Source organism: Dermacentor andersoni, chromosome 10 (genome assembly GCF_023375885.2).
Source record: "Dermacentor andersoni chromosome 10, qqDerAnde1_hic_scaffold, whole genome shotgun sequence".
Taxonomy (NCBI): Eukaryota; Metazoa; Arthropoda; class Arachnida; order Ixodida; family Ixodidae; genus Dermacentor; species Dermacentor andersoni.
Window position 1 is genome coordinate 26,528,388 of NC_092823.1, and position 27,789 is coordinate 26,556,176.

Below are 27,789 nucleotides of genomic sequence, written 5' to 3' on the forward strand. Positions count from 1 at the left end.
CAATTTAAAAGCGAGGTGAAAAGTTTGGCAATTCAAAGGGCGTGTGTTTTAAGCCGTCAGGCTAAACAGCAAGAAATAGAACTAAACAGTACGCTGAAGTATCTTGTAGATGTTGAAAGCGCAGTCCCTGGGCATTTTACGACTGAAATCAAAGAAACAAAAGAGCAGCTGGAAGCCATTCAGACTGAAAGATACGAGGCAGCGGTCATCAGATCACGCGCCGAGCGCATCTGGTTAGATGAAGCCCCGACGAAACGAGCACTCGGAGACGAAAAGAGATATGCGACAAAGAAACAAATCAAAGAAATTTGCTATCGCGGCGTTCTTTCACGTGATCAAGAAACCATCCGAAGCGCATTCGAAGAAAGGTATTCTGACTTGTTTAACAGTAAAGTAGAAATAACTGAGGAGTTCAAGACACATCTTTTGCCACTCGTGCCAGTACTGCAGGACGAAGTAAAGACGGAACTCGAGAAACCTATAATTATTGAAGAGTTAGAACGAGCAATCGATGAGCTTAGTAAGACAAAGGCTCCGGGGCCCGATGGCCTAGGGCCTAGCTTTTACAAGTTTTTCAAGCGTCAAATGGCGGAAATACTCTACAACATCATAACTGAAGCGTACGAAGTTAAACGCCTGCCTCCATCTTTCAGTTCCAGCCATATTGTCCTGATACCAAAGACTGATGAGCCTGCCAAGTTGCAGTCGGTCGAAGCATATCGACCAATTAGTCTCACGAACGTTGATTATAAGGTGTACATGAAGGTCCTGGCCAAAAGGCTCCAGTCAGTTATTACTTCTGTGGTTGGCCCACATCAGACATGTGGTGTTAAGGGGAGAACGATATTAACCAACATCCACACAGCGAGAAGCGTTCTCGAGTGCTGTGACGTAACCCGCGGACACGTGGCCATGGTACAGTTAGACCTAGAGAAAGCCTTCGATAAGGTTGCCCACAGCATATTGTTTGCTCTGCTCGAACACATCAACATTGGAAAAGTTATTCAAGAAGGGATGCGAATGGCATACGCGGACTGCAGTGCAAGGCTCATAATTAATAACAAGCTGAGTGCTAGTATACCGGTTCGGTCGAGTGTACGTCAGGGATGCCCGGCCTCGCCCTTGCTTTTCGCCATTTTTCTAGAGCCATTCTGTTTAAAGGTGTTGCACAACGAGAAGATCAATGGATTCCGACTGCATATGCACGAAGTTAAAATCCTGTCATATGCTGATGACATAGCAATTTTTTGTGGCGACCAAGACAGCATTGTTGAGGCAGTCAAAGATGCGAAAATGTTTTGTAGTCTTACTGGTAGTGCCATAAGCTGGCAGAAAAGCATCGGTTTTTGGCACGGAGAATGGGAAAGTACGCCTGCTTATGTGGAAAATATCAAATTCATCCAGAATCCCTCTCGATATCTAGGAGTCCCATTGGAACACTATCGTGATGCAAAAATGCATTGGGTAGGTGAAATAGAACGAGTCAAAGCACAGACGGTGAAGTGGGGTGGTCACAACCTGTCTATGTTCGGACGTGCAACAGTGTGTAATTTGTTTCTGGTAGCAAAGCTGTTCTACCTACTGCAAGTTTTATGTATGTCCAGAGTATGCGTGCAGAAATTGCACCGAATTTTTGCTGTTTATATATGGGGATCGTCATGGGAGCGCACAACTCGTTTAAACTTGTTCCATCCCATGCGCAAAGGAGGCTTGGGCCTATCTCATTTATTCCTAAAGCAGGTAGTTTCAAGATTTTGCTTTTTACGAGACCAAAGAGATGGTTTTTTGCGATCCGTAATTCAATGGCGATTGTGTGATGCGTTGCCCGATTACATTGTGACGTCACATGCTGGACCTAAGGAAGCGATCAAAGGCTTCTGGTCAGAGGTGGTGAATGCTTATCGCCTCCTCAGTGCACATTTTTCCGCAGATTACTTGCATACTGCAAAACGAAAACGATTGTATAAAGACTTATTAGATATTATGTGCCCAGTGCCTGTGTACCGAGCTCTGTATAACTTAGGACGCGAGAAGGACGTATTGAACCGGGTGAAAAAGATGCCTGTGAAGGCGACCACTAAATCATTTTTCTTTTGTCTGCACACTGGTACGCTCCCTGTCAAGCCGTGGCTCCAAGAGAAAGGATTCTTCCTTCCTTGGGGCGTTAACTGCAACATTTGCCAAAAGCCTGAAACAATAGAGCACATATTCCTAGACTGCTGGGATTCAGTATTTCTGTGGGACATTCTCCAGCGAACAATTAAGAAGGATTTGCCGTTGACCACTTTTGGTATTAAGTTCTTGCCGGTGACTGACATAGAGGGCGTACCATGTGATATGGTGATGCTCCTCTGTATGCACAGCGTGTGGAAGACTAGGATGGCTGCAAGAAATGAGGAGCTGAATCTAAGACCAGCCAGGGACTATTTCATTGACGATATTATTTATGTGCGCGAAGTCTTAAAAACCCAAACAGAGCCACCACACTGGCTACCTATCCTTGATCAGTTAGTGATGATCAAGCATTTTTAACTAAGCTCCACATTTGAATGCGCAGCGGTTCCTCTTTTTGACATCACTGCATATGTTGAATTCAGAGATTGAATTCGTGTTTTGTATATCCTATATGTACAGTTCTCAAAACAGGAAATAAAGAAAAAAAAAAGCGTCGGTAGTATAGTGGTTAGCATAGCTGCCTTCCAAGCAGTTGACCCGGGTTCGATTCCCGGCCGACGCAAACATTTTGTGCACATGCCCACACGTCAGCTCCCCGTATCTATACACGTTATCAGTGGGCACGTGTGAAATTTACCTTTACTTTTATTCGTGATAAGCGCGAAGTTCTCTCGTGAAAAAGAAAAAAAAGGAATGCACTCCTATATTTCCATAATGCGAAGGCACTCCATCTGGCTAATCAATGCATTCCGGGCTTTTGGCGTCATTTCTTTCCGGTTGTGTCGACACTGTTGTTGCAATTAACAGCTTAAGTAGGACTGCATCAAAAAACCGGAAACACGCGTCGGTGCTATAGTGGTTAGCATAGCTGCCTTCCAAGCAGTTGACCTGGGTTCGATTCCCGGCCGACGCAAACATTTTGTGCACATGCCCACACGTCAGCTGCCCGTATCTATACACGCTATCAGTTGGCACGTGTGAAATTTACCTTTACTTTTATTCGTGGTAAGCGCCAAGTTCTATCGTGAAAAAGAAAAAAAAGAAGCAGTACACTTAGATTACCATAATGCGAAGGCACTCCATCTGGCTAATTAATGCATTCCGTGCACTTGGCGTCATTTCATTCCGGCTGTGTCAACACTGTTCTTGCAATTAACAACTTAAGTAGGAATGCTTCAAAAAACCTGAAACACGCGTCAGTGATATAGTGGTTAGCATAGCTGCCTTCCAAGCAGTTGACACGGGTTTGATTCCCGGCCGACGCAAATATTTTGTGCACATGCCCACACGTCAGCTCCCCGTATCTATACACGTTATCAGTGGGCACGTGTGAAATTTACCTTTACTTTTATTCGTGATAAGCGCGAAGTTCTCTCGTGAAAAAGAAAAAAAAAGGAATGCACTCCTAGAGTTCCATAATGCGAAGGCACTCCATCTGTCTAATCAATGCATTCCGTGCTCTTGGCGTCATTTCTTTCCGTCTGTGTCGACACTGTTGTTGCAATTAACAGCTTAAGTAGGACTGCTTCAAAAAACCGGAAACACGCGTCGGTGGTATAGTACATTCTGCTTCCGGCTCCCGAGCTAAACGGATCGTAGGATCATGGGCTCCAATGGAGCGGCATATGCGGCTGTTAGCCGCGGCAACAGGCTTTCGACGGAGGAAGATAAGGATTTCCAGATTATTTTGCCTCGGCTACCTACAGGACGCATTGTTTTAAATACAGTTTTTTTGCACGGCGACGCTCGTGTTCGCCCGTTCCGTGTGGAAGATTTCCGGGACGCGCTTCAAGCTGTTGGTATGCTCTCTGGCGTCGTCGCCCTTGGAGCATACCAAATCAACCATGTATGGGCGGTGACGATGAAGACAGCCGAGGCTGCCGAAAAGCTGGCTGCCCTGAAGGAGCTACAGGTGAAGGGGCGTCGCTGCCTGGTCATCGACCCCAAGGAACAACAGGTGAAGCTTCGTATCCACTGGCTTCTGCATGGGGTGGACGACGAAGACGTCAAGACCGCGCTGGCCTCCTTCGGCAAAGTGACGGAAGTGACCCGGGAGCGCTGGCGAGTGGATGGCGTTTCCGACAAGGGCTCGACGACCCGAGCAGTGCTGCTGCAGCTGAGAGCCGGAATGAAAGTTGACGACCTGCCCCACCAGATCCGCGTCGCCGGCGAGCTTGCGCTGGTGGTAGCCCCAGGTCGCCCCATGCAGTGCCTACGCTGCCGGGGCTCTGGCCACGTTCGACGAGAATGCAAGGTTCCCCGTTGTTCCCGGTGCAGGCTTTTTGGACACAACGACGCGGACTGTGTACGCTCTTACGCAGTAGCCGCGGGCTCGGCGCAGAGCGAGCCGTCGGCATCAGAACATATGATGGACGTGACCGAGGCGGAGGAAGCGGCCAAGGGTGCTGGAAACAGCAACGTGGCGGCAGAAACGAGCGCGACGACCAAGCAGGCCGAAGCAGGAAGGAATAATATCCCTCCCCCTAAGGAACCAGCAGCTACAGTCGAGAGCGTGCAGACGGCCCCGCAAGAAAATGAGAGCCACCAGCGAGCTACGGATGCAACGCAGGCAGAGGCGGACGACAACGCGACCCATGCTAGCGCCCGCGTCGAATCCGTCTCGGCACCGGTCAAGAGATCCCTGCAGCACGAGGAGAAAGTCGACGGAAAGGCCGGCGGTGACTCCGAGCCACCACCCGCTAAGACGCTACCCGGAAGGCGCTCCACCATCAAGCCTAAGCCGAACTTGGAGGCTGACCGCAGGCTCACCCCGAAGCCGACCAAAGACGAACTCGGACGACGGCCACCGGATGGCCACGGAGGCGTCTAGCGGTCAGCTAGACGTTAAGGTGAGCACCATGCTCCGGGCCTTCTCCCCTCCCGTTTAAATCAGTAATGGCTACCAACCCGTCGCTTAGCCTCGGCACGCTAAACGTTCGAGGTCTGGCCGCCAAAAAGAAACAGAGTCAGGTTTACAGACTACTAGTGGACCACGACCTCGACGTTTTAGCCGTGCAAGAAACCAAGGTAGACGGCGAGGAGGAGACCGGGAGCATGGTGCAAAGGTTCACGTACAACTACTATACGGTAGTGAGCCACGCCTTAGGGACTTCGGCGGGATGTGTGTTGTTCGTGAGGAAGCTTCCAGGACTGGTTATTGACGGTTACTTCTCGTGCACTTCCGGTCGACTTGTCGTTTGTGATTTCAGTTATTGCGATGTCAAATGGCGCGTGTTGTGCATTTATGCACCTAATACAGTGCAAGAGAGGGCAACTTTCTTTTTGAACCTAAAGCATCACTTCTCTGTGCAAAAAACAATAGCCTGTGTAGGGGATTTCAACTGCGTATTGAATGCTGAGGATAGGTCTACGCGACGCGTAGTTTATGACAAAAGCAGCGATATCCTCGCACAAATTATACATGAGTTCGAATTAGAAGATGTCGCTGAGTGTTTTCGGGCTGACCGAGACGTGATGTACACTCACTTTCAGGGCACAAGTCACGCACGATTAGACCGGATCTATCTATCATACGATTTGGTAGAAAAATGCCAGTGCTATGCAGTTACGGCCATATCATTCTCGGATCACTGCCTGGTAAAATGCAGGGTAGGCAGCAAGAAAGAACGAAACAAATTCGTTTGGGAACTGTGGAAAATGAATTCTGAGCTGCTACGAGATGAAACTTTTAATGAAAAGGTAGTGGCTGCTCTGAATTCTTTTGCAACGGATAGTTCTATAAAGTTTGGCGAGGAATGGGAGTTGTTGAAGCAAACCATCAAAATGAAAGCAATTGAAAGAAGTAGCGTACTGCGTTATGAAGAAAAGGCCAGTGAAAAGGATTTAAAAACATTGCTGGCAAAATTGGCGACGCTGGAATGCAAGCAACCGGGCGCTTATCAAGACGATATGCGCGCTGTTAAGAAAAAGCTCGAAGTGTTCGACGAAGAACGCTATCGAGGCGCACTCGTGCGTGCTAGAGCAGAAAGACTAACATGCGGGGAAACGCCAACGAAAAGAGCGATGGGACTAGAAAAAAAACATTCCAGACGTAAGCAGATTGAGGCCATTGAATATGAAGGGGTGGTATTAACCGATAACAATAACATAGGGCATGCGTTCCTTGAGCATTACAAAAAACTTTTTGCATTCAGGCCTGTCAACATGCACGATTTCAATAATTTATTTTTGCAACGAATGCCACAGCTGTCGTCTGAAGTTAAAGAAACCTTAGAACGACCATTAACAGAACATGAAGTGATGAAGGCCATCGAAGACCTGAATCCTGGCAAGTCGCCAGGTCCAGACGGTCTTTGTGCCGCCTGGTACAAATCTTTTAAAGGCCACCTAGCTCATATCTTAACCGCCGTTTACAACGAAGCATACGAACTGAAAATACTTCCACCATCCTTTGGCCAGTCCCATACCGTACTAATACCGAAAACAGAAGACACCGAAAAGCTCAAGCAACTTTCATCATACAGACCCATTGCGCTTACTAATTGCGACTACAAAATATTGATGAAGGTGTTGGCACGGCGTATGCAGTCAGTCATTAAGGATGTAGTCGGCCCACACCAGACGTGTGGAATTCGCGGAAGAACCATCTTTACTAACATTCATAAGTTGAAGTGTGTGCTGGAGTGTTGTGATGCCATGTGTGAGGCAGTTGCGATCCTCCAGCTAGACTTGGAGAAAGCATTTGACTGTGTTTCTCACGAGATATTGCTCACCATCCTTCAACATGTTAATTTTGGCCACATAATCACTGAGGGGGTGACCATGGCGTACCGGAGTTGCTATACGAGACTTATAATTAATCAAATGCTGGGGGCCCCCATTAACGTGAAGCGCTCCGTTCGCCAGGGTTGTCCACTCAGCCCACTCCTGTTTTGTGTTTACATAGAAACGCTATGTCAGGCCATCATTGAAAATGAATACATTAAGGGATTTTGCCTCCAAGCAGCAGAGGTGAAGTTATTGGCATATGCTGACGATGTGGCTGTATGTTGTAAAGATACGCAAAGTGTATTGAACGCAGTGAGTATCGTCAGACAGTTTGGTAATGCCACTAATAGCTTCGTGAACTGGCAGAAATGTTTGGGGTTTTGGCACGGGGAATGGGCGTCCACACCAGACCACTTTTCCAACGTAACCTGGGTCACGACGCCAGTTAAGTACCTTGGCGCACCCCTTGATGCCTACAAGGACAGTAGCGAATACTGGAAGGAGCGAACAAAAGAAGTAAAAGAAAAAGCCGACCGATGGAACGCCGTTCACTTGTCCATGTTCGCGCGAGCTACAGCGTGCAACACGTTTCTCGTGACAAAGATCTGGTACGTGATGCAGGTCCTACAGTGCTCTCGGATTAATGTGCAGAAACTGCACCGCGTGTTCGCTGTATTCGTGTGGGCATCGAGCTGGGAGCGATGCAGCCGAGATAATCTCTTCCGACGCGTGAAGGATGGTGGTCTGGGGTTGGCGCACCTTTTCTTGCGTCAACTGGTGAATAGATTCTTCTTCTTTCGAGATACAAACGACCCATTTCTGCGCACGGTGATCCAAATGAGGCTTTCAAGATCACTTCCCGAGTTTGTAGTAGGTACCGAAATAATGCCAGGATCTGTCCGTGGGTTCTTTCGGGAAATAGTTGATAGTGTTTCTTTTTTGCGTGTTCGTTTTTCAAGTGAATATTTGTGGAATGCAAAACGGAAAAAGTTATACCGTGATTTGTGTGATAGTGTATTGCTAGTACCCATGTACAGAGCCGTGTACAGTGGAGGCCCAGGCCTAGACGTCTTGAAAAGGGTGAAGATGATGCCAGTTCAACCAGCCACGAAATCTTTCTTCTTTAAATTACATACCGGTACCTTATCTGTTAAAATTTTCCTGGAACAACGTGGGTTCTACATGCCGTGGGGAACCCACTGCCTCATTTGTAAAAAACCGGAAAGCATAGATCATGTCTTCATCCACTGTTGGGAGGGGGTTTTCTTCTGGGACGTGTTGCAAAGGACTTTGAAAAAGGAGTTACCGATAGATCCACACGGAATCAGGTTTCTGGCAGTTAATGATGACGAAGGATTCCCGTACGACCTTATCATGCTAACAGGCCTCCACTGTTTATGGCGCGCAAGAATGGCGGGCTACCATTGTGACCCGGATGCCCGACCGGCGCGTTTATACTTTCGAGAATGTATGCAAAAATATGTAGAAGTGCAGAAGTTGCAACAGCCTGTTCCTGAGTGGCTGCCGAGGGTTGAACCCCTGACAGCGCTCAAGGAATTTTAATACGACAATGTCATGCCACAGTAGCGGACGGCAACGAATGTGTATATTACTGTTTCTTGTTCCGTTTTTGTATTCATTATTTCCTTTTTGTCTTTTTCTTTCGTTTCTGTGTATATCATTTAAGGAATGTGTGTTGTGGTGACATGTCGAGGATTGGCAATAAAGAAAAAAAAAAAAAAAAAAAGCGTCGGTAGTATAGTGGTTAGCATAGCTGCCTTCCAAGCAGTTGACCCGGGTTCGATTCCCGGTCGACGCAAACATTTTGTGCACATGCCCACACGTCAGCTCCCCGTATCTATACACGTTATCAGTGGGCACGTGTGAAATTTACCTTTACTTTTATTCGTGATAAGCGCGAAGTTGTATCGTGAAATAGAAAAAAAAACGCAGTACACATAGATTACCATAATGCGAAGGCACTCCATCTGGCTAATTATTGCATTCCGTGCACTTGGCGTCATTTAATTCCGGCTGTGTCGACACTGTTGTTGCAATTAACAGCTTAAGTAGGACTGCTTCAAAAAACCGGAAACACGCGTCGGTGGTATAGTGGTTAGCATAGCTGCCTTCCAAGCAGTTGACCTGGGTTCGATTCCCGGCCGACGCAAACATTTTGTGCACATGCCCACACGTCAGCTGCCCGTATCTATACACGCTATCAGTTCGCACGTGTGAAATTTACCTTTACTTTTATTCGTGGTAAGCGCCAAGTTCTATCGTGAAAAAGAAAAAAAAAGAAGCAGTACACTTAGATTACCATAATGCGAAGGCACTCCATCTGGCTAATTAATGCATTCCGTGCACTTGGCGTCATTTCATTCCGGCTGTGTCGACACTGTTCTTGCAATTAACAACTTAAGTAGGACTACTTCAAAAAGCCGGAAACACGCGTCGGTGGTATAGTGGTTAGCATAGCTGCCTTCCAAGCAGTTGAACCGGTTTCGATTCCCGGCCGACGCAACCATTTTGTGCACATGCCCACACGTCAGCTCCCCGTATCTATACACGTTATCAGTTGGCACGTGTGAAATTTACCTTTACTTTTATTCGTGGTAAGCGCGATGTTCTCTCATGAAAAAGAAAAAAAAAGCAATGCACTCCTACATTTCCATAATGCGAAGGCACTCCTTCTGGTTTATTAATGCATTGCGTGCACTTGGCGTCATTTCATTCCGGCTGTGTCGACACTGTTGTTGCAATTAACAGCTGAAGTAGGACTGCTTCAAAAAAGCGGAAACACGCGTCGGTGGTATAGTGGTTAGCATAGCTGCCTTCCAAGCAGTTGACCCGGGTTTGATTCTCGGCCGACGCACATATTTTGTGCACATGCCCACACGTCAGCTGCCCGTATCTATACACGTTATCAGTTGGCACGTGTGAAATTTACCTTTACTTTTATTCGTGGTAAGCGCCAAGCTCTATCGTGAAAAAGAAAAAAAAAACGCGTATACACTTAGATTACCATAATGCCAAGGCACTCCATCTGGCTAATTATTGCATTCCGTGCACTTGGCGTCATTTCATTCCGGCTGTGTCGACACTGTTCTTGCAATTAACAACTTAAGTAGGACTGCTTCAAAAAACCGGAAACACGCGTCGGTGGTATAGCGGTTAGCATAGCTGCCTTCCAAGCAGTTGACCTGGGTTCGATTCCCGGCCGACGCAAACATTTTGTGCACATGCCCACACGTCAGCTGCCCGTATCTATACACGTTATCAGTTGGCACGTGTGAAATTTACCTTTACTTTTATTCGTGGTAAGCGCCAAGTTCTATCGTGAAAAAGAAAAAAAAGAAGCAGTACACTTAGATTACCATAATGCGAAGGCACTCCATCTGGCTAATTAATGCATTCCGTGCACTTGGCGTCATTTCATTCCGGCTGTGTCGACACTGTTCTTGCAATTAACAACTTAAGTAGGACTACTTCAAAAAGCCGGAAACACGCGTCGGTGGTATAGTGGTTAGCATAGCTGCCTTCCAAGCAGTTGAACCGGTTTCGATTCCCGGCCGACGCAACCATTTTGTGCACATGCCCACACGTCAGCTCCCCGTATCTATACACGTTATCAGTTGGCACGTGTGAAATTTACCTTCACATTTATTCGTGGTAAGCGCCAAGTTCTATCGTGAAAAAGAAAAACAGATGCAGTACATTTAGATTACCATAATGCGAAGGCACTCCTTCTGGCTAATTAATGCATTGCGCGCACTTGGCGTCATTTCATTCCGGCTGTGTCGACACTGTTGTTGCAATTAACAGCTTAAGTAGGACTGCTTCAAAAAAGCGGAAACACGTGTCGGTGGTATAGTGGTTAGCATAGCTGCCTTCCAAGCAGTTGACACGGGTTTGATTCTCGGCCGACGCACATATTTTGTGCACATGCCCACACGTCAGCTCCCCGTATCTATACACGTTATCAGTTGGCACGTGTGAAATTTACCTTTACTTTTATTCGTGGTAAGCGCGATGTTCTCTCATGAAAAAGAAAAAAAAAAGCAATGCACTCCTACATTTCCATAATGCGAAGGCACTCCTTCTGGCTTATTAATGCATTGCGTGCACTTGGCGTCATTTCATTCCGGCTGTGTGGACACTGTTGTTGCAATTAACAGCTTAAGTAGGACTGCTTCAAAAAAGCGGAAACACGTGTCGGTGGTATAGTGGTTAGCATAGCTGCCTTCCAAGCAGTTGACCCGGGTTTGATTCTCGGCCGACGCACATATTTTGTGCACATGCCCACGCGTCAGCTCCCCGTATCTATAGACGTTATCAGTTGGCATGTGTGAAATTTACCTTTAATTTTATTCGTGGTAAGCGCGAAGTTCTATCGTGAAAAATATAAAAAAAACGCAGTACGCTTAGATTACCATAATGCGAAGGCACTCCATCTGGCTAATTAATGCATTCCGTGTACTTGGCGTCATTTCATTCCGGCTGTGCCGACACTGTTCTTGCAATTAACAACTTAGGTAGGACTGCTTCAAAAAACCGGAAACACGCGTCGGTGGTATAGTGGTTAGCATAGCTGCCTGCCGAGCAGTTGACCTGGGTTCGATTCCCGGCCGACGCAAACATTTTGTGCACATGCCCACACGTCAGCTGCCCGTATCTATACACGTTATCAGTTGGCACGTGTGAAATTTACCTTTACTTTTATTCGTGGTAAGCGCCAAGCTCTATCGTGAAAAAGAAAAAAAAAAACGCGTATACACTTAGATTACCATAATGCGAAGGCACTCCATCTGGATAATTATTGCATTCCGTGCACTTGGCGTCATTTCATTCCGGCTGTGTCGACACTGTTCTTGCAATTAACAACTTAAGTAGGACTGCTTCAAAAAACCGGAAACACGCGTCGGTGGTATAGCGGTTAGCATAGCTGCCTTCCAAGCAGTTGACCTGGGTTCGATTCCCGGCCGACGCAAACATTTTGTGCACATGCCCACACGTCAGCTGCCCGTATCTATACACGTTATCAGTTGGCACGTGTGAAATTTACCTTTACTTTTATTCGTGGTAAGCGCCAAGTTCTATCGTGAAAAAGAAAAAAAAGAAGCAGTACACTTATATTACCATAATGCGAAGGCACTCCATCTGGCTAATTAATGCATTCCGTGCACTTGGCGTCATTTCATTCCGGCTGTGTCAACACTGTTCTTGCAATTAACAACTTAAGTAGGACTGCTTCAAAAAACCGGAAACACGCGTCGGTGGTATAGTGGTTAGCATAGCTGCCTGCCAAGCAGTTGACCCGGGTTTGATTCCCGGCCGACGCAAATATTTTGTGCACATGCCCACACGTCAGCTCCCCGTATCTATACACGTTATCAGTTGGCACGTGTGAAATTTACCTTTAATTTTATTCGTGGTAAGCGCGAAGTTCTATCGTGAAAAAGAAAAAAAAACGCAGTACACTTAGATTACCATAATGCGAAGGCACTCCATCTGGCTAATTAATGCGTTCCGTGCACTTGGCGTCATTTCATTCCGGCTGTGTCAACACTGTTCTTGCAATTAACAACTTACGTAGGACTGCTTCAAAAAACCGGAAACACGCGTCGGTGGTATAGTGGTTAGCATAGCTGCCTTCCAAGCAGTTGACCCGGGTTTGATTCCCGGCCGACGCAACCATTTTGTGCACATGCCCACACGTCAGCTCCCCGTATCTATACACGTTATCAGTTGGCACGTGTGAAATTTACCTTCACTTTTATTCGTGGTAAGCGCGAAGTTCTCTCATGAAAAAGAAAAGCAATGCACTCCTAGATTTCCATAATGCGAAGGCACTCCTTCTGGCTAATTAATGCATTGCGCGCACTTGGCGTCATTTCATTCCGGCTGTGTCGACACTGTTGTTGCAATTAACAGCTTAAGTAGGACTGCTGCAAAAAACCGGAAGCACGCGTCGGTGGTATAGTGGTTAACATAGCTGCATTCCAAGCAGTTGACCCGGGTTTGATTCTCGGCCGACGCACATATTTTGTGCACATGCCCACACGTCAGCTCCCCGTATCTATACACGTTATCAGTTGGCATGTGTGAAATTTTCCTTTAATTTTATTCGTGGTAAGCGCGAAGTTCTATCGTGAAAAAGAAAAAAAAACGCAGTACACTTAGATTACTATAATGCGAAGGCACTCCATCTGGCTAATTAATGCGTTCCGTGCACTTGGCGTCATTTCATTCCGGCTGTGTCGACACTGTTCTTGCAATTAACCACTTAAGTAGGACTGCTTCGAAAAACCGGAAACACGCGTCGGTGGTATAGTGGTTAGCATAGCTGCCTTCCAAGCAGTTGACCCGGGTTTGATTCCCGGCCGACGCAAATATTTTGTGCACATGCCCACACGTCAGCTCCCCGTATCTATACACGTTATCAGTTGGCACGTGTGAAATTTACCTTTAATTTTATTCGTGGTAAGCGCGAAGTTGTATCGTGAAAAAGAAAAAAAAACGCAGTACACATAGATTACCATAATGCGAAGGCACTCCATCTGGCTAATTATTGCATTCCGTGCACTTGGCGTCATTTCATTCCGGCTGTGTCGACACTGTTCTTGCAATTAACAACTTAAGTAGGACTGCTTCAAAAAATCGGAAACACGCGTCGGTAGTATAGTGGTTAGCATAGCTGCCTTCCAAGCAGTTGACCCGGGTTCGATTCCCGGCCGACGCAAACATTTTGTGCACATGCCCACACGTCAGCTCCCCGTATCTATACACGTTATCAGTGGGCACGTGTGAAATTTACCTTTACTTTTATTCGTGATAAGCGCGAAGTTCTCTCGTGAAAAAGAAAAAAAAGGAATGCACACCTATATTTCCATAATGCGAAGGCACTCCATCTGGCTAATCAATGCATTCCGGGCTTTTGGCGTCATTTCTTTCCGGCTGTGTCGACACTGTTGTTGCAATTAACAGCTTAAGTAGGACTGCATCAAAAAACCGGAAACACGCGTCGGTGGTATAGTGGTTAGCATAGCTGCCTTCCAAGCAGTTGACCTGGGTTCGATTCCAGGCCGACGCAAACATTTTGTGCACATGCCCACACGTCAGCTGCCCGTATCTATACACGCTATCAGTTGGCACGTGTGAAATTTACCTTTACTTTTATTCGTGGTAAGCGCCAAGTTCTATCGTGAAAAAGAAAAAAAAGAAGCAGTACACTTAGATTACCATAATGCGAAGGCACTCCATCTGGCTAATTAATGCATTCCGTGCACTTGGCGTCATTTCATTCCGGCTGTGTCGACACTGTTGTTGCAATTAACAGCTTAAGTAGGACTGCTTCAAAAAACCGGAAACACGCGTCGGTGGTATAGTGGTTAGCATAGCTGCCTTCCAAGCAGTTGACCTGGGTTCGATTCCCGGCCGACGCAAACATTTTGTGCACATGCCCACACGTCAGCTGCCCGTATCTATACACGTTATCAGTTGGCACGTGTGAAATTTACCTTTACTTTTATTCGTGGTAAGCGCCAAGCTCTATCGTGAAAAGGAAAAAAAAACGCGTATACACTTAGATTACCATAATGCGAAGGCACTCCATCTGGCTAATTATTGCATTCCGTGCACTTGGCGTCATTTCATTCCGGCTGTGTCGACACTGTTCTTGCAATTAACAACTTAAGTAGGACTGCTTCAAAAAACTGGAAACACGCGTCGGTGGTATAGCGGTTAGCATAGCTGCCTTCCAAGCAGTTGACCCGGGTTCGATTCCCGGCCGACGCAACCATTTTGTGCACATGCCCACACGTCAGCTCCCCGTATCTATACACGTTATCAGTTGGCACGTGTGAAATTTACCTTCACTTTTATTTGTGGTAAGCGCCAAGTTCTATCGTGAAAAAGAAAAACAGATGCAGTACATTTAAATTACCATAATGTGAAGGCACTCCTTCTGGCTAATTAATGCATTGCGCGCACTTGGCGTCATTTCATTCCGGCTGTGTCGACACTGTTGTTGCAATTAACAGCTTAAGTAGGAATGCTGCAAAAAACCGGAAGCACGCGTCAGTGGTATAGTGGTTAACATAGCTGCCTTCCAAGCAGTTGACCCGGGTTTGATTCTCGGCCGACGCAAACATTTTGTGCACATGCCCACACGTCAGCTCCCCGTATCTATACACGTTATTAGTGGGCACGTGTGAAATTTACCTTTACTTTTATTCGTGATAAGCGCGAAGTTCTCTCGTGAAAAAGAAAAAAAAAGGAATGCACTCCTACATTTCCATAATGCGAAGGCACTCCATCTGGCTAATCAATGCATTCCGTGCTCTTGGCGTCATTTCTTTCCGGCTGTGTCGACACTGTTGTTGCAATTAACAGCTTAAGTAGGACTGCTTCAAAAAACCGGAAACACGCGTCGGTGGTATAGTGGTTAGCAGAGCTGCCTTCCAAGCAGTTGACCTGGGTTCGATTCCCGGCCGACGCAAACATTTTGTGCACATGCCCACACGTCAGCTGCCCGTATCTATACACGTTATCAGTTGGCACGTGTGAAATTTACCTTTACTTTTATTCGTGGTAAGCGCCAAGCTCTATCGTGAAAAAGAAAAAAAAACGCGTATACACTTAGATTACCATAATGCGAAGGCACTCCATCTGGCTAATTATTGCATTCCGTGCACTTGGCGTCATTTCATTCCGGCTGTGTCGACACTCTTTTTGCAATTAACAACTTAAGTAGGACTGCTTACAGAAGCCGGAAACACGCGTCGGTAGTATAGTGGTTAGCATAGCTGCCTTCCAAGCAGTTGACCCGGGTTCGATTCCCGGCCGACGCACATATTTTGTGCACATGCCCACACGTCAGCTCCCCGTATCTATACACGTTATCAGTTGGCATGTGTGAAATTTTCCTTTAATTTTATTCGTGGTAAGCGCGAAGTTCTATCGTGAAAAAGAAAAAAAAACGCAGTACACTTAGATTACCATAATGCGAAGGCACTCCATCTGGCTAATTAATGCGTTCCGTGCACTTGGCGTCATTTCATTCCGGCTGTGTCAACACTGTTCTTGCAATTAACAACTTACGTAGGACTGCTTCAAAAAACCGGAAACACGCGTCGGTGGTATAGTGGTTAGCATAGCTGCCTTCCGAGCAGTTGACCCGGGTTTGATTCCCGGCCGACGCAACCATTTTGTGCACATGCCCACACGTCAGCTCCCCGTATCTATACACGTTATCAGTTGGCACGTGTGAAATTTACCTTCACTTTTATTCGTGGTAAGCGCGAAGTTCTCTCATGAAAAAGAAAAAGAAAAGCAATGCACTCCTAGATTTCCATAATGCGAAGGCACTCCTTCTGGCTAATTAATGCATTGCGCGCACTTGGCGTCATTTCATTCCGGCTGTGTCGACACTGTTGTTGCAATTAACAGCTTAAGTAGGACTGCTGCAAAAAACCGGAAGCACGCGTCGGTGGTATAGTGGTTAACATAGCTGCCTTCCAAGCAGGTGACCCGGGTTTGATTCTCGGCCGACGCACATATTTTGTGCACATGCCCACACGTCAGCTCCCCGTATCTATACACGTTATCAGTTGGCATGTGTGAAATTTTCCTTTAATTTTATTCGTGGTAAGCGCGAAGTTCTATCGTGAAAAAGAAAAAAAAAAAACGCAGTACACTTAGATTACTATAATGCGAAGGCACTCCATCTGGCTAATTAATGCGTTCCGTGCACTTGGCGTCATTTCATTCCGGCTGTGTCGACACTGTTCTTGCAATTAACAACTTAAGTAGGACTGCTTCAAAAAACCGGAAACACGCGTCGGTGGTATAGTGGTTAGCATAGCTGCCTTCCAAGCAGTTCACCCGGGTTTGATTCCCGGCCGACGCACATATTTATGCACATGCCCACACGTCAGCTCCCCGTATCTATACACGTTATCAGTTGGCATGTGTGAAATTTTCCTTTAATTTTATTCGTGGTAAGCGCGAAGTTCTATCGTGAAAAAGAAAAAAAAACGCAGTACACTTAGATTACCATAATGCGAAGGCACTCCATCTGGCTAATTAATGCGTTCCGTGCACTTGGCGTCATTTCATTCCGGCTGTGTCGACACTGTTCTTGCAATTAACAACTTAAGTAGGACTGCTTCAAAAAACCGGAAACACGCGTCGGTGGTATAGTGGTTAGCATAGCTGCCTTCCAAGCAGTTGACCTGGGTTCGATTCCCGGCCGACGCAAACATTTTGTGCACATGCCCACACGTCAGCTGCCCGTATCTATACACGCTATCAGTTGGCACGTGTGAAATTTACCTTTACTTTTATTCGTGGTAAGCGCCAAGTTCTATCGTGAAAAAGAAAAAAAAGAAGCAGTACACTTAGATTACCATAATGCGAAGGCACTCCATCTGGCTAATTAATGCATTCCGTGCACTTGGCGTCATTTCATTCCGGCTGTGTCGACACTGTTGTTGCAATTAACAGCTTAAGTAGGACTGCTTCAAAAAACCGGAAACACGCGTCGGTGGTATAGTGGTTAGCATAGCTGCCTTCCAAGCAGTTGACCTGGGTTTGATTCCCGGCCGACGCAACCATTTTGTGCACATGCCCACACGTCAGCTCCCCGTATCTATACACGTTATCAGTTGGCACGTGTGAAATTTACCTTCACTTTTATTCGTGGTAAGCGCGAAGTTCTCTCATGAAAAAGAAAAAGAAAAGCAATGCACTCCTAGATTTCCATAATGCGAAGGCACTCCTTCTGGCTAATTAATGCATTGCGCGCACTTGGCGTCATTTCATTCCGGCTGTGTCGACACTGTTGTTGCAATTAACAGCTTAAGTAGGACTGCTGCAAAAAACCGGAAGCACGCGTCGGTGGTATAGTGGTTAACATAGCTGCCTTCCAAGCAGTTGACCCGGGTTTGATTCTCGGCCGACGCACATATTTTGTGCACATGCCCACACGTCAGCTCCCCGTATCTATACACGTTATCAGTTGGCATGTGTGAAATTTTCCTTTAATTTTATTCGTGGTAAGCGCGAAGTTCTATCGTGAAAAAGAAAAAAAAACGCAGTACACTTAGATTACCATAATGCGAAGGCACTCCATCTGGCTAATTATTGCATTCCGTGTACTTGGCGTCATTTCATTCCGGCTGTGCCGACACTGTTCTTGCAATTAACAACTTAGGTAGGACTGCTTCAAAAAACCGGAAACACGCGTCGGTGGTATAGCGGTTAGCATAGCTGCCTTCCAAGCAGTTGACCCGGGTTCGATTCCCGGCCGACGCACATATTTTGTGCATATGCCCACACGTCAGCTCCCCGTATCTATACACGTTATCAGTTGGCATGTGTGAAATTTACCTTCACTTTTATTCGTGGTAAGCGCCAAGTTCTATCGTGAAAAAGAAAAACAGATGCAGTACATTTAGATTACCATAATGCGAAGGCACTCCTTCTGGCTAATTAATGCATTGCGCGCACTTGGCGTCATTTCATTCCGGCTGTGTCGACACTGTTGTTGCAATTAACAGCTTAAGTAGGAATGCTGCAAAAAACCGGAAGCACGCGTCGGTGGTATAGTGGTTAACATAGCTGCCTTCCAAGCAGTTGACCCGGGTTTGATTCTCGGCCGACGCAAACATTTTGTGCACATGCCCACACGTCAGCTGCCCGTATCTATACACGTTATCAGTTGGCACGTGTTAACTTTACCTTTACTTTTATTCGTGGTAAGCGCCAAGCTCTATCGTGAAAAGGAAAAAAAAAACGCGTATACACTTAGATTACCATAATGCGAAGGCACTCCATCTGGCTAATTATTGCATTCCGTGTACTTGGCGTCATTTCATTCCGGCTGTGCCGACACTGTTCTTGCAATTAACAACTTAGGTAGGACTGCTTCAAAAAACCGGAAACACGCGTCGGTGGTATAGCGGTTAGCATAGCTGCCTTCCAAGCAGTTGACCCGGGTTCGATTCCCGGCCGACGCAACCATTTTGTGCACATGCCCACACGTCAGCTCCCCGTATCTATACACGTTATCAGTTGGCACGTGTGAAATTTACCTTCACTTTTATTCGTGGTAAGCGCCAAGTTCTATCGTGAAAAAGAAAAAAAAACGCAGTACACTTAGATTACCATAATGCGAAGGCACTCCATCTGGCTAATTAATGCGTTCCGTGCACTTGGCGTCATTTCATTCCGGCTGTGTCAACACTGTTCTTGCAATTAACAACTTACGTAGGACTGCTTCAAAAAACCGGAAACACGCGTCGGTGGTATAGTGGTTAGCATAGCTGCCTTCCAAGCAGTTGACCCGGGTTTGATTCCCGGCCGACGCAACCATTTTGTGCACATGCCCACACGTCAGCTCCCCGTATCTATACACGTTATCAGTTGGCACGTGTGAAATTTACCTTCACTTTTATTCGTGGTAAGCGCGAAGTTCTCTCATGAAAAAGAAAAAGAAAAGCAATGCACTCCTAGATTTCCATAATGCGAAGGCACTCCTTCTGGCTAATTAATGCATTGCGCGCACTTGGCGTCATTTCATTCCGGCTGTGTCGACACTGTTGTTGCAATTAACAGCTTAAGTAGGACTGCTGCAAAAAACCGGAAGCACGCGTCGGTGGTATAGTGGTTAACATAGCTGCCTTCCAAGCAGTTGACCCGGGTTTGATTCTCGGCCGACGCACATATTTTGTGCACATGCCCACACGTCAGCTCCCCGTATCTATACACGTTATCAGTTGGCATGTGTGAAATTTTCCTTTAATTTTATTCGTGGTAAGCGCGAAGTTCTATCGTGAAAAAGAAAAAAAAAACGCAGTACACTTAGATTACTATAATGCGAAGGCACTCCATCTGGCTAATTAATGCGTTCCGTGCACTTGGCGTCATTTCATTCCGGCTGTGTCGACACTGTTCTTGCAATTAACAACTTAAGTAGGACTGCTTCAAAAAACCGGAAACACGCGTCGGTGGTATAGTGGTTAGCATAGCTGCCTTCCAAGCAGTTCACCCGGGTTTGATTCCCGGCCGACGCACATATTTATGCACATGCCCACACGTCAGCTCCCCGTATCTATACACGTTATCAGTTGGCATGTGTGAAATTTACCTTTAATTTTATTCGTGGTAAGCGCCAAGTTCTATCGTGAAAAAGAAAAACAGATGCAGTACATTTAGATTACCATAATGCGAAGGCACTCCATCTGGCTAATTAATGCATTCTGTGCACTTGGTGTCATTTCATTCCGGCTGTGTCGACACTGTTCTTGCAATTAACAACTTAAGTAGGAATGCTTATAAAAAACCTGAAACACGCGTCAGTGGTATAGTGGTTAGCATAGCTGCCTTCCAAGCAGTTGACCCGGGTTTGATTCCCGGCCGACGCAAATATTTTGTGCACATGCCCACACGTCAGCTCCCCGTATCTATACACGTTATGAGTGGGCACGTGTGAAATTTACCTTTACTTTTATTCGTGATAAGCGCGAAGTTCTCTCGTGAAAAAGAAAAAAAAAGGAATGCCCTCCTAGATTTCCATAATGCGAAGGCACTCCATCTGGCTAATCAATGCATTCCGTGCTCTTGGCGTCATTTCTTTCCGGCTGTGTCGACACTGTTGTTGCAATTAACAGCATAAGTAGGACTGCTTCAAAAAACCGGAAACACGCGTTGGTGGTATAGTGGTTAGCATAGCTGCCTTCCAAGCAGTTGACCTGGGTTCGATTCCCGGCCGACGCAAACATTTTGTGCACATGCCCACACGTCAGCTCCCCGTATCTATACACGTTATCAGTGGGCACGTGTGAAATTTACCTTTACTTTTATTCGTGATAAGCGCGAAGTTCTCTCGTGAAAAAGAAAAAAAAGAAGCAGTACACTTAGATTACCTTAATGCGAAGGCACTCCATCTGGCTAATTAATGCATTCCGTGCACTTGGCGTCATTTCATTCCGGCTGTGTCGACACTGTTCTTGCAATTAACAACTTAAGTAGGACTGCTTCAAAAAACCGGAAACACGCGTTGGTGGTATAGTGGTTAGCATAGCTGCCTTCCAAGCAGTTGACCCGGGTTCGATTCCCGGCCGACGCAACCATTTTGTGCACATGCCCACACGTCAGCTCCCCGTATCTATACACGTTATCAGTTGGCACGTGTGAAATTTACCTTTACATTTATTCGTGGTAAGCGCGATGTTCCCTCATGAAAAAGAAAAAAAAAGCAATGCACTCCTAGATTTCCATAATGCGAAGGCACTCCTTCTGGCTTATTAATGCATTGCGTGCACTTGGCGTCATTTCATTCCGGCTGTGTCGACACTGTTGTTGCAATTAACAGCTTAAGTAGGACTGCTTCAAAAAAGCGGAAACACGCGTCGGTGGTATAGTGGTTAGCATAGCTGCCTTCCAAGCAGTTCACCCGGGTTTGATTCTCGGCCGACGCACATATTTTGTGCACATGCCCACACGTCAGCTCCCCGTATCTATACACGTTATCAGTTGGCATGTGTGAAATTTTCCTTTAATTTTATTCGTGGTAAGCGCGAAGTTCTATCGTGAAAAAGAAAAAAAAAACGCAGTACACTTAGATTACTATAATGCGAAGGCACTCCATCTGGCTAATTAATGCGTTCCGTGCACTTGGCGTCATTTCATTCCGGCTGTGTCGACACTGTTCTTGCAATTAACAACTTAAGTAGGACTGCTTCAAAAAACCGGAAACACGCGTCGGTGGTATAGTGGTTAGCATAGCTGCCTTCCAAGCAGTTCACCCGGGTTTGATTCCCGGCCGACGCACATATTTATGCACATGCCCACACGTCAGCTCCCCGTATCTATACACTTTATCAGTTGGCATGTGTGAAATTTACCTTTAATTTTATTCGTGGTAAGCGCCAAGTTCTATCGTGAAAAAGAAAAACAGATGCAGTACATTTAGATTACCATAATGCGAAGGCACTCCATCTGGCTAATTAATGCATTCTGTGCACTTGGTGTCATTTCATTCCGGCTGTGTCGACACTGTTCTTGCAATTAACAGCATAAGTAGGACTGCTTCAAAAAACCGGAAACGCGCGTCGGTGGTATAGTGGTTAGCATAGCTGCCTTCCAAGCAGTTGACCTGGGTTCGATTCCCGGCCGACGCAAACATTTTGTGCACATGCCCACACGTCAGCTCCCCGTATCTATACACGTTATCAGTGGGCACGTGTGAAATTTACCTTTACTTTTATTCGTGATAAGCGCGAAGTTCTCTCGTGAAAAAGAAAAAAAAGAAGCAGTACACTTAGATTACCTTAATGCGAAGGCAATAATAATAATAATATATGGTGTTTTACGTGCCAAAACCACTTTCTGATTATGAGGCACGCCGTAGTGGAGGACTCCGGAAATTTAGACCACCCGGGGATCTTTAACGTGCACCTAAATCTAAGTACACGGGTGTTTTCGCATTTCGCCTCCATCGAAATGCGGCCGCCGTGGCCGGGATACGATCCCGCGACCTCGTGCTCAGCAGCCCAACACCATAGCCACTGAGCAACCACGGCGGGTAATGCGAAGGCACTCCATCTGGCTAATTAATGCATTCCGTGCACTTGGCGTCATTTCATTCCGGCTGTGTCGACACTGTTCTTGCAATTAACAACTTAAGTAGGACTGCTTCAAAAAACCGGAAACACGCGTCGGTGGTATAGTGGTTAGCATAGCTGCCTTCCAAGCAGTTCACCCGGGTTTGATTCTCGGCCGACGCACATATTTTGTGCACATGCTCACACGTCAGCTCCCCGTATCTATACACGTTATCAGTTGGCATGTGTGAAATTTACCTTTAATTTTATTCGTGGTAAGCGCGAAGTTCTATCGTGAAAAATAAAAAAAAAACGCAGTACACTTAGATTACCATAATGCGAAGGCACTCCATCTGGCTAATTAATGCGTTCCGTGCACTTGGCGTCATTTCATTCCGGCTGTGTCGACACTGTTCTTGCAATTAACAACTTAAGGAGGACTGCTTCAAAAAACCGGAAGCACGCGTCGGTGGTATAGTGGTTAGCATAGCTGCCTTCCAAGCAGTTGACCCGGGTTTGATTCCCGGCCGACGCACATATTTATGCACATGCCCACACGTCAGCTCCCCGTATCTATACACGTTATCAGTTGGCATGTGTGAAATTTACCTTTAATTTTATTCGTGGTAAGCGCCAAGTTCTATCGTGAAAAAGAAAAACAGATGCAGTACATTTAGATTACCATAATGCGAAGGCACTCCATCTGGCTAATGAATGCATTCTGTGCACTTGGTGTCATTTCATTCCGGCTGTGTCGACACTGTTCTTGCAATTAACAACTTAAGTAGGAATGCTTCAAAAAACCTGAAACACGCGTCAGTGGTATAGTGGTTAGCATAGCTGCCTTCCAAGCAGTTGACCCGGGTTTGATTCCCGGCCGAAGCAAATATTTTGTGCACATGCCCACACGTCAGCTCCCCGTATCTATACACGTTATCAGTTGGCACGTGTGAAATTTACCTTTAATTTTATTCGTGGTAAGCGCGAAGTTCTATCGTGAAAAATAAAAAAAAAACGCAGTACACTTAGATTACCATAATGCGAAGGCACTCCATCTGGCTAATTAATGCGTTCCGTGCACTTGGCGTCATTTCATTCCGGCTGTGTCGACACTGTTCTTGCAATTAACAACTTAAGGAGGACTGCTTCAAAAAACCGGAAGCACGCGTCGGTGGTATAGTGGTTAGCATAGCTGCCTTCCAAGCAGTTGACCCGGGTTTGATTCCCGGCCGACGCACATATTTATGCACATGCCCACACGTCAGCTCCCCGTATCTATACACGTTATCAGTTGGCATGTGTGAAATTTACCTTTAATTTTATTCGTGGTAAGCGCCAAGTTCTATCGTGAAAAAGAAAAACAGATGCAGTACATTTAGATTACCATAATGCGAAGGCACTCCATCTGGCTAATGAATGCATTCTGTGCACTTGGTGTCATTTCATTCCGGCTGTGTCGACACTGTTCTTGCAATTAACAACTTAAGTAGGACTGCTTCAAAAAACCGGAAACACGCGTCGGTGGTAAAGTGGTTAGCATAGCTGCCTTTCAAGCAGTTGACCCGGGTTCGATTCCCGGCCGACGCAAACATTTTGTGCACATGCCCACACGTCAGCTCCCCGTATCAATACACGTTATCAGTGGGCACGTGTGAAATTTACCTTTACTTTTATTCGTGATAAGCGCGAAGTTCTCTCGTGAAAAAGAAAAAAAGAAAGGAATGCACTCCTAGATTTCCATAATGCGAAGGCACTCCCTCTGGCTAATTAATGCATTCTGTGCACTTGGCGTCATTTCATTCCGGCTGTGTCGACACTGTTATTGCAATTAACAACTTAAGTAGGACTGCTTCAAAAAACCGGAAACAGGCGTCGGTGGTATAGCGGTTAGCATAGCTGCCTTCCAAGCAGTTGACCCGGGTTTGATTCCCGGCCGACGCAACCATTTTGTGCACATGCCCACACGTCAGCTCCCCGTATCTATACACTTTATCAGTTGGCACGTGTGAAATTTACCTTTACTTTTATTCGTGGTAAGCGCGATGTTGTCTCATGAAAAAGAAAAAAAAAAAGCAATGCACTCCTAGATTTCCATAATGCGAAGGCACTCCTTCTGGCTTATCAATGCATTGCGTGCACTTGGCGTCATTTCATTCCGGCTGTGTCGACACTGTTGTTCCAATTACCAGCTTAAGTAGGACTGCTTCAAAAAAGCGGAAACACGCGTCGGTGGTATAGTGGTTAGCATAGCTGCCTTCCAAGCAGTTGACCCGGGTTTGATTTTCGGCCGACGCACATATTTTGTGCACATGCCCACACGTCAGCTCCCCGTATCTATACACGTTATCAGTTGGCATGTGTGAAATTTACCTTTAATTTTATTCGTGGTAAGCGCGAAGTTCTATCGTGAAAAAGAAAAAAAAACGCAGTACACTTAGATTACCATAATGCGAAGGCACTACATCTGGCTAATTAAGGCATTCCGTGCACTTGGCGTCATTTCATTCCGGCTGTGTCGACACTGTTGTTGCAATTAACAGCTTAAGTAGGACTGCTTCAAAAAACCGGAAGCACGCGTCGGTGGTATAGTGGTTAGCATAGCTGCCTTCCAAGCAGTTGACCCGGGTTTGATTCCCGGCCGACGCACATATTTATGCACATGCCCACACGTCAGCTCCCCGTATCTATACACGTTATCAGTTGGCATGTGTGAAATTTACCTTTAATTTTATTCGTGGTAAGCGCCAAGTTCTATCGTGAAAAAGAAAAACAGATGCAGTACATTTAGATTAGCATAATGCGAAGGCACTCCATCTGGCTAATGAATGCATTCTGTGCACTTGGTGTCATTTCATTCCGGCTGTGTCGACACTGTTCTTGCAATTAACAACTTAAGTAGGAATGCTTCAAAAAACCTGAAACACGCGTCAGTGGTATAGTGGTTAGCATAGCTGCCTTCCAAGCAGTTGACCCGGGTTTGATTCCCGGCCGACGCAATAATTTTGTGCACATGCCCACACGTCAGCTCCCCGTATCTATACACGTTATCAGTGGGCACGTGTGAAATTTACCTTTACTTTTATTCGTGATAAGCGCGAAGTTCTCTCGGGAAAAAGAAAAAAAAAAGAATGCACTCTTAGATTTCCATAATGCGAGGGCACTCCATCTGGCTAATCAATGCATTCCGTGCTCTTGGCGTCATTTCTTTCCGGCTGTGTCGACACTGTTGTTGCAATTAACAGCTTAAGTAGGACTGCTTCAAAAAACCGGAAACACGCGTCGGTGGTATAGTGGTTAGCATAGCTGCCTTCCAAGCAGTTGACCTGGGTTCGATTCCCGGCCGACGCAAACATTTTGTGCACATGCCCACACGTCAGCTGCCCGTATCTATACACGTTATCAGTTGGCACGTGTGAAATTTACCTTTACTTTTATTCGTGGTAAGCGCCAACTTCTATCGTGAAAAAGAAAAAAAGAGAAGCAGTACACTTAGATTACCATAATGCGAAGGCAGTCCATCTGGCTAATTAATGCATTCCGTGCACTTGGTGTCATTTCATTCCGACTGTGTCGACACTGTTGTTGCAATTAACAGCTTAAGTAGGACTGCTTCAAAAAACCGGAAACACGCGTCGGTGGTATAGTGGTTAGCATAGCTGCCTTCCAAGCAGTTGACCCGGGTACGATTCCCGGCCGACGCAAATATTTTGTGCACATGCCCACAGGTCAGCTCCCCGTATCTATACACGTTATCAGTTGGCATGTGTGAAATTTACGTTTACTTTTATTCGTGGTAAGCTCGAAGTTGTATCGTGAGAAAGAAAAAAAAAAGCAATGCACTCCTAGATTACCATAATGCGAAGGCACTGCATCTCGCAAATTAATGCATTCCGTGCACTTGGCGTTATTTCATTCCGGCTGTGTCGACACTGTTCTTGCAATTAACAAGTTAAGTAGGACTGCTTCAAAAAACCGGAAACACGCGTCGGTTGTATAGCGGTTAGCATAGCTGCCTTCCAAGCAGTTGACCCGGGGTCCATTCCCGGCCGACGCAATCATTTTGTGCGCATGCCCACACGTCAGCTCCCCGTATCTATACACGTTATCAGTTGGCACGTGTGAAATTTACTTTTACTTTTATTCGTGGTAAGCGCGAAGTTCTATCGTGAAAAAGAAAAAAAAATGCAACACACTCCTAGATTTCCATAATGCGAAGGCACTCCATCTGGCTAATTAATGCATTGCGTGCACTTGGCGCCATTTCATTCCGGCTGTGTCGACACTGTTCTTGCAATTAACAACTTAATTAGGACTGCTTCAAAAAACCGGAAACACGCGTCGGTGGTATAGCGGTTAGCATAGCTGCCTTCCAAGCAGTTGACCCGGGGTCGATTCCCGGCGGATGCGCATATTTTATGCACATGCCCACACGTCAGCTCCCCGCATCTATACTCGTTATCAGTAGGCATGTGTGAAATTTACCTTTAATTTTATTCGAGGTAAGCGCGAAGTTCTATCGTGAAAAAGAAAAAAAAGCAATACGCTCCTAGATTTCCATAATGCGTAGGCACTCCATCTGGCTAATTAATGCATTCCGTGCACTTGGCGTCATTTCATTCCGGCTGTGTCGACACTGTTCTTGCAATTAACAACTTAAGTAGGACTGCTTCAAAAAACCGGAAACACGCGTCGGTGGTATAGTGGTTAGCATAGCTGCCTTCCAAGCAGTTGACCCGGGTTTGATTCTCGGCCGACGCACATATTTTATGCACATGCCCACACGTCAGCTCCCCGTATCTATACACGTTATCAGTTGGCATGTGTGAAATTTACCTTTAATTTTATTCGTGGTAAGGGCCAAGTTCTATCGTGAAAAAGAAAAAAAGACGCAGTACACTTAGATTACCATAATGCGAAGGCACTGCATCTGGCTAATTAATGCATTCCGTGCACTTGGCGTCATTTCATTCCGGCTGTGTCGACACTGTTCTTGCAATTAACAACTTAAGTAGGACTGCTTCAAAAAACCGGAAACACGCGTCGGTGGTATAGTGGTTAGCATAGCTGCCTTCCAAGCAGTTGACCCGGGTTTGATTCTCGGCCGACGCACATATTTATGCACATGCCCACACGTCAGCTCGCCGTATCTATACTCGTTATCAGTAGGCATGTGTGAAATTTACCTTTAATTTTATTCGAGGTAAGCGCGATGTTCTATCGTGAAAAAGAAAAAAAAGCAATACGCTCCTAGATTTCCATAATGCGTAGGCACACCATC

The 27,789-nt window shown here is 46.1% G+C and overlaps 48 non-coding genes across 48 annotated transcripts; all 48 read left to right on the forward strand.

Moving 5' to 3' along the window:
• The first annotated feature begins 2,665 nt into the window (after positions 1-2,665).
• TRNAG-UCC (transfer RNA glycine (anticodon UCC)) lies at positions 2,666-2,737 on the forward strand. The gene has a single exon. It is a non-coding gene; the product is annotated as a tRNA-Gly (tRNA).
• A 279-nt stretch (positions 2,738-3,016) lies between these two features.
• Positions 3,017-3,088, forward strand: TRNAG-UCC (transfer RNA glycine (anticodon UCC)). Its single transcript has one exon. It is a non-coding gene; the product is annotated as a tRNA-Gly (tRNA).
• A 5,562-nt stretch (positions 3,089-8,650) lies between these two features.
• TRNAG-UCC (transfer RNA glycine (anticodon UCC)) lies at positions 8,651-8,722 on the forward strand. The gene has a single exon. It is a non-coding gene; the product is annotated as a tRNA-Gly (tRNA).
• A 279-nt stretch (positions 8,723-9,001) lies between these two features.
• TRNAG-UCC (transfer RNA glycine (anticodon UCC)) lies at positions 9,002-9,073 on the forward strand. The gene has a single exon. It is a non-coding gene; the product is annotated as a tRNA-Gly (tRNA).
• A 281-nt stretch (positions 9,074-9,354) lies between these two features.
• TRNAG-UCC (transfer RNA glycine (anticodon UCC)) lies at positions 9,355-9,426 on the forward strand. Its single transcript has one exon. It is a non-coding gene; the product is annotated as a tRNA-Gly (tRNA).
• A 280-nt stretch (positions 9,427-9,706) lies between these two features.
• TRNAG-UCC (transfer RNA glycine (anticodon UCC)) lies at positions 9,707-9,778 on the forward strand. Its single transcript has one exon. It is a non-coding gene; the product is annotated as a tRNA-Gly (tRNA).
• Positions 9,779-10,059: 281 nt separating this feature from the next.
• Positions 10,060-10,131, forward strand: TRNAG-UCC (transfer RNA glycine (anticodon UCC)). The gene has a single exon. It is a non-coding gene; the product is annotated as a tRNA-Gly (tRNA).
• Positions 10,132-10,411: 280 nt separating this feature from the next.
• On the forward strand, positions 10,412-10,483 carry TRNAG-UCC (transfer RNA glycine (anticodon UCC)). The gene has a single exon. It is a non-coding gene; the product is annotated as a tRNA-Gly (tRNA).
• A 632-nt stretch (positions 10,484-11,115) lies between these two features.
• TRNAG-UCC (transfer RNA glycine (anticodon UCC)) lies at positions 11,116-11,187 on the forward strand. The gene has a single exon. It is a non-coding gene; the product is annotated as a tRNA-Gly (tRNA).
• Positions 11,188-11,467: 280 nt separating this feature from the next.
• TRNAG-GCC (transfer RNA glycine (anticodon GCC)) lies at positions 11,468-11,539 on the forward strand. Its single transcript has one exon. It is a non-coding gene; the product is annotated as a tRNA-Gly (tRNA).
• Positions 11,540-11,821: 282 nt separating this feature from the next.
• On the forward strand, positions 11,822-11,893 carry TRNAG-UCC (transfer RNA glycine (anticodon UCC)). Its single transcript has one exon. It is a non-coding gene; the product is annotated as a tRNA-Gly (tRNA).
• Positions 11,894-12,173: 280 nt separating this feature from the next.
• TRNAG-GCC (transfer RNA glycine (anticodon GCC)) lies at positions 12,174-12,245 on the forward strand. Its single transcript has one exon. It is a non-coding gene; the product is annotated as a tRNA-Gly (tRNA).
• Positions 12,246-12,524: 279 nt separating this feature from the next.
• Positions 12,525-12,596, forward strand: TRNAG-UCC (transfer RNA glycine (anticodon UCC)). Its single transcript has one exon. It is a non-coding gene; the product is annotated as a tRNA-Gly (tRNA).
• A 626-nt stretch (positions 12,597-13,222) lies between these two features.
• TRNAG-UCC (transfer RNA glycine (anticodon UCC)) lies at positions 13,223-13,294 on the forward strand. Its single transcript has one exon. It is a non-coding gene; the product is annotated as a tRNA-Gly (tRNA).
• Positions 13,295-13,573: 279 nt separating this feature from the next.
• Positions 13,574-13,645, forward strand: TRNAG-UCC (transfer RNA glycine (anticodon UCC)). Its single transcript has one exon. It is a non-coding gene; the product is annotated as a tRNA-Gly (tRNA).
• A 279-nt stretch (positions 13,646-13,924) lies between these two features.
• Positions 13,925-13,996, forward strand: TRNAG-UCC (transfer RNA glycine (anticodon UCC)). The gene has a single exon. It is a non-coding gene; the product is annotated as a tRNA-Gly (tRNA).
• A 280-nt stretch (positions 13,997-14,276) lies between these two features.
• On the forward strand, positions 14,277-14,348 carry TRNAG-UCC (transfer RNA glycine (anticodon UCC)). Its single transcript has one exon. It is a non-coding gene; the product is annotated as a tRNA-Gly (tRNA).
• Positions 14,349-14,628: 280 nt separating this feature from the next.
• TRNAG-UCC (transfer RNA glycine (anticodon UCC)) lies at positions 14,629-14,700 on the forward strand. The gene has a single exon. It is a non-coding gene; the product is annotated as a tRNA-Gly (tRNA).
• A 631-nt stretch (positions 14,701-15,331) lies between these two features.
• TRNAG-UCC (transfer RNA glycine (anticodon UCC)) lies at positions 15,332-15,403 on the forward strand. Its single transcript has one exon. It is a non-coding gene; the product is annotated as a tRNA-Gly (tRNA).
• A 280-nt stretch (positions 15,404-15,683) lies between these two features.
• Positions 15,684-15,755, forward strand: TRNAG-UCC (transfer RNA glycine (anticodon UCC)). Its single transcript has one exon. It is a non-coding gene; the product is annotated as a tRNA-Gly (tRNA).
• Positions 15,756-16,034: 279 nt separating this feature from the next.
• Positions 16,035-16,106, forward strand: TRNAG-UCC (transfer RNA glycine (anticodon UCC)). The gene has a single exon. It is a non-coding gene; the product is annotated as a tRNA-Gly (tRNA).
• A 635-nt stretch (positions 16,107-16,741) lies between these two features.
• TRNAG-UCC (transfer RNA glycine (anticodon UCC)) lies at positions 16,742-16,813 on the forward strand. Its single transcript has one exon. It is a non-coding gene; the product is annotated as a tRNA-Gly (tRNA).
• A 278-nt stretch (positions 16,814-17,091) lies between these two features.
• On the forward strand, positions 17,092-17,163 carry TRNAG-UCC (transfer RNA glycine (anticodon UCC)). Its single transcript has one exon. It is a non-coding gene; the product is annotated as a tRNA-Gly (tRNA).
• Positions 17,164-17,443: 280 nt separating this feature from the next.
• Positions 17,444-17,515, forward strand: TRNAG-UCC (transfer RNA glycine (anticodon UCC)). Its single transcript has one exon. It is a non-coding gene; the product is annotated as a tRNA-Gly (tRNA).
• A 281-nt stretch (positions 17,516-17,796) lies between these two features.
• On the forward strand, positions 17,797-17,868 carry TRNAG-UCC (transfer RNA glycine (anticodon UCC)). Its single transcript has one exon. It is a non-coding gene; the product is annotated as a tRNA-Gly (tRNA).
• A 279-nt stretch (positions 17,869-18,147) lies between these two features.
• On the forward strand, positions 18,148-18,219 carry TRNAG-UCC (transfer RNA glycine (anticodon UCC)). The gene has a single exon. It is a non-coding gene; the product is annotated as a tRNA-Gly (tRNA).
• A 279-nt stretch (positions 18,220-18,498) lies between these two features.
• On the forward strand, positions 18,499-18,570 carry TRNAG-UCC (transfer RNA glycine (anticodon UCC)). The gene has a single exon. It is a non-coding gene; the product is annotated as a tRNA-Gly (tRNA).
• Positions 18,571-18,851: 281 nt separating this feature from the next.
• On the forward strand, positions 18,852-18,923 carry TRNAG-UCC (transfer RNA glycine (anticodon UCC)). Its single transcript has one exon. It is a non-coding gene; the product is annotated as a tRNA-Gly (tRNA).
• Positions 18,924-19,202: 279 nt separating this feature from the next.
• On the forward strand, positions 19,203-19,274 carry TRNAG-UCC (transfer RNA glycine (anticodon UCC)). Its single transcript has one exon. It is a non-coding gene; the product is annotated as a tRNA-Gly (tRNA).
• A 281-nt stretch (positions 19,275-19,555) lies between these two features.
• TRNAG-UCC (transfer RNA glycine (anticodon UCC)) lies at positions 19,556-19,627 on the forward strand. Its single transcript has one exon. It is a non-coding gene; the product is annotated as a tRNA-Gly (tRNA).
• Positions 19,628-19,907: 280 nt separating this feature from the next.
• Positions 19,908-19,979, forward strand: TRNAG-UCC (transfer RNA glycine (anticodon UCC)). Its single transcript has one exon. It is a non-coding gene; the product is annotated as a tRNA-Gly (tRNA).
• A 279-nt stretch (positions 19,980-20,258) lies between these two features.
• TRNAG-UCC (transfer RNA glycine (anticodon UCC)) lies at positions 20,259-20,330 on the forward strand. Its single transcript has one exon. It is a non-coding gene; the product is annotated as a tRNA-Gly (tRNA).
• Positions 20,331-20,610: 280 nt separating this feature from the next.
• TRNAG-UCC (transfer RNA glycine (anticodon UCC)) lies at positions 20,611-20,682 on the forward strand. The gene has a single exon. It is a non-coding gene; the product is annotated as a tRNA-Gly (tRNA).
• Positions 20,683-20,962: 280 nt separating this feature from the next.
• On the forward strand, positions 20,963-21,034 carry TRNAG-UCC (transfer RNA glycine (anticodon UCC)). The gene has a single exon. It is a non-coding gene; the product is annotated as a tRNA-Gly (tRNA).
• A 280-nt stretch (positions 21,035-21,314) lies between these two features.
• TRNAG-UCC (transfer RNA glycine (anticodon UCC)) lies at positions 21,315-21,386 on the forward strand. The gene has a single exon. It is a non-coding gene; the product is annotated as a tRNA-Gly (tRNA).
• Positions 21,387-21,666: 280 nt separating this feature from the next.
• On the forward strand, positions 21,667-21,738 carry TRNAG-UCC (transfer RNA glycine (anticodon UCC)). Its single transcript has one exon. It is a non-coding gene; the product is annotated as a tRNA-Gly (tRNA).
• A 278-nt stretch (positions 21,739-22,016) lies between these two features.
• On the forward strand, positions 22,017-22,088 carry TRNAG-UCC (transfer RNA glycine (anticodon UCC)). Its single transcript has one exon. It is a non-coding gene; the product is annotated as a tRNA-Gly (tRNA).
• Positions 22,089-22,622: 534 nt separating this feature from the next.
• Positions 22,623-22,694, forward strand: TRNAG-UCC (transfer RNA glycine (anticodon UCC)). The gene has a single exon. It is a non-coding gene; the product is annotated as a tRNA-Gly (tRNA).
• A 280-nt stretch (positions 22,695-22,974) lies between these two features.
• On the forward strand, positions 22,975-23,046 carry TRNAG-UCC (transfer RNA glycine (anticodon UCC)). The gene has a single exon. It is a non-coding gene; the product is annotated as a tRNA-Gly (tRNA).
• A 630-nt stretch (positions 23,047-23,676) lies between these two features.
• On the forward strand, positions 23,677-23,748 carry TRNAG-UCC (transfer RNA glycine (anticodon UCC)). Its single transcript has one exon. It is a non-coding gene; the product is annotated as a tRNA-Gly (tRNA).
• Positions 23,749-24,026: 278 nt separating this feature from the next.
• TRNAE-UUC (transfer RNA glutamic acid (anticodon UUC)) lies at positions 24,027-24,098 on the forward strand. The gene has a single exon. It is a non-coding gene; the product is annotated as a tRNA-Glu (tRNA).
• Positions 24,099-24,380: 282 nt separating this feature from the next.
• TRNAG-UCC (transfer RNA glycine (anticodon UCC)) lies at positions 24,381-24,452 on the forward strand. The gene has a single exon. It is a non-coding gene; the product is annotated as a tRNA-Gly (tRNA).
• Positions 24,453-25,085: 633 nt separating this feature from the next.
• Positions 25,086-25,157, forward strand: TRNAG-UCC (transfer RNA glycine (anticodon UCC)). The gene has a single exon. It is a non-coding gene; the product is annotated as a tRNA-Gly (tRNA).
• A 278-nt stretch (positions 25,158-25,435) lies between these two features.
• On the forward strand, positions 25,436-25,507 carry TRNAG-UCC (transfer RNA glycine (anticodon UCC)). The gene has a single exon. It is a non-coding gene; the product is annotated as a tRNA-Gly (tRNA).
• A 280-nt stretch (positions 25,508-25,787) lies between these two features.
• Positions 25,788-25,859, forward strand: TRNAG-UCC (transfer RNA glycine (anticodon UCC)). The gene has a single exon. It is a non-coding gene; the product is annotated as a tRNA-Gly (tRNA).
• A 281-nt stretch (positions 25,860-26,140) lies between these two features.
• TRNAG-UCC (transfer RNA glycine (anticodon UCC)) lies at positions 26,141-26,212 on the forward strand. The gene has a single exon. It is a non-coding gene; the product is annotated as a tRNA-Gly (tRNA).
• Positions 26,213-27,197: 985 nt separating this feature from the next.
• On the forward strand, positions 27,198-27,269 carry TRNAG-UCC (transfer RNA glycine (anticodon UCC)). The gene has a single exon. It is a non-coding gene; the product is annotated as a tRNA-Gly (tRNA).
• A 279-nt stretch (positions 27,270-27,548) lies between these two features.
• TRNAG-UCC (transfer RNA glycine (anticodon UCC)) lies at positions 27,549-27,620 on the forward strand. Its single transcript has one exon. It is a non-coding gene; the product is annotated as a tRNA-Gly (tRNA).
• Positions 27,621-27,789: the final 169 nt, after the last annotated feature.